Genomic DNA, 2,500 nt, shown 5'->3' on the forward strand with positions numbered 1-2,500 from the left:
CCTATCCTGTTCCCTTCCCTCTTCCTTCTAACCCTCCTACCCCATTCCTACATCTTACGTTTCCTCTTCCTTTACCTTCCCTCTCCCTTCCTTACATCTTTCTCATTTCCCTCTCCCCCTCCCCCTTCCCCTCTCCTCTTTTCCTCCCCTCCCCCTTCTCTCATTTCCTTCTTCCCCTCTTGCCTTTCCCTCCTCCTACCTTCTCTCTCTCTTCTCTCTCCCTTCCCTTTCCCCCTCTTCCCTCTCCCCCTCTCCCTTCCCTCTCTCCACCCCCCTCTCTCACATCCTTCTCCCCCTCTCTCCTTTCCCTCCTCCTACCTTCTCACTCTCCCTTCCCTCTCTCTTCCCTCTCTCACCTTTCCCTCCCACCTCCCCAACCTCCCCCCCCCCCACACACACACACAGATGGAAACCGTACTACGAGTTACAAAACCGTCAGATCTACACAGCAAACGTTTTCTGCGACATGTGTGAACGTTTGCACAGCGACAACACTAAGAAAACGTTCGATGCCTTTGAGTGGTTTGTGAGAGGCTCCGAGTGCGTGACCCGGAATTCCAACAGACTGCAGAGTTTTATCAATGGTTGAGAAAGGTTGGTTGATGATAATGATGATGGTAGTGATGATAATGATGATGATAATGATAGTGATGATGATAGTGAGGATAATGATGATGATAATGATAATAATGATAGTGATGATAATGATGATGATAATGATAATGATGATGATAGTGATGTTAATGATGATAGTGATGTTAATGATGACAATGATGTTAATGATGATGATAGTGATGTTAATGATGACAGTGATGTTAATGACACTAATGATAAGTAATAGTAATGAGTATTAGTAATGAAGGTGATAATAATGATGACAGTGACGTTAATGATACTAATGATAAGTAATTGGTAATAATGATTAGTAATGATGATGGTACTTTTAATAGCAATAATGATTATAGAATTATAATAATAACGTTCATAGTGATATGAATATTAACAATGATAACAGTAAAAACAAAAGTAGAAAATAGCCAAAAATAGTAACAATATTGATGAGGATCATAATAACAATATTGATGATGATCATAATAACAATAATTATAAAAATACTAATATTAATGATAACAATGATGATAATACCAATAGTAGGAACACCAGTAGAAATAATATCAATAACAATAACAGCGGCATCATAACGCTAATCAACAAAGAAAGAACAAAAAAAAAAAAAAAAAAATCGGACAAATGGACGCGATAAGAGCAGTGATGCCAATTCCTTTCCCAGGTCATGGAGAGGAACTGTTTACTCTGGCAACAATGACAGGCGTTGGAGGTTCCCGGTGAAGTTATGACGGATGTCTTATTTATCTATCGACTGTGTATATCCATCTGTCCGTTTATTCAATTATCTATATATCTGTTTACATACATAAATGTTCATTGTGTATATATATATATATATATACATATATATATATATATATATATATATATATATATATATATATATATATATACATATATACACACATATATACAGATGTATATATTTGTATATATATATATATATACATATATATATATATATATATATATATATATACATATATATATATATATATATATATATATATATATATACACATATATACACACATATATACAGATGTATATATTTGTATATATATATATACATATATATATATATATATATATATATATATATATATATATATATACACACACACATACATACACACATACATACACACACACACACACACACACACACACACACACACACACACACACACACACACACACACACACACACACACACACATACGCACACACATGCATGGATGTATGTATACAGATAGTGTTTACATACACATGTAAGGAAACAAGGCTACAAGGAAAAATTGTGATATTTTTTTCCAAATTTCAAAATAATTGTTGCATTGATTCCCTTATCAGCTTTCAGTGTAGTAGATAAGCTTATATATAAACATATATTAACAAATACACATACATAAAGCGATATACTCTTTTTATTTCTGTACATTTTCCTCTTCCTCTTCGCTGCAGTCACCCTAAATCCTGTTACGAATAATAAGATATGTTTTCCTATAAATCAGGGCCTATTTTGAAACTTTTGATGTCATGAATAAGGTAATGATCTCTGGTTTGGTAAATCGAGCTCTGTAATATATATTTAATGAAAATAAAAACCTAGCCATTGGGTGGGTAAGTCAGTTCAAGTCAGTGCCGGTCCCAAGCCCGGGTAAATAGAGAGAGTTGGCGTCAGGAAGGGCATCCGGTCATAAAAAATATCTGCTAGAACCTGATCATAGTGATCCCATATAAGAATGGGACAAAGCTACAGCAACTGTATGTATATGTATACCTATGTGTATATATATGTATATATATTATATATTACATATATGTGTATGTATGTGTATATGTATTTATAAATGTATATATATCAAGG

This window comes from Penaeus chinensis, chromosome 6, assembly GCF_019202785.1.
Source record: "Penaeus chinensis breed Huanghai No. 1 chromosome 6, ASM1920278v2, whole genome shotgun sequence".
NCBI lineage: Eukaryota > Metazoa > Arthropoda > Malacostraca > Decapoda > Penaeidae > Penaeus > Penaeus chinensis.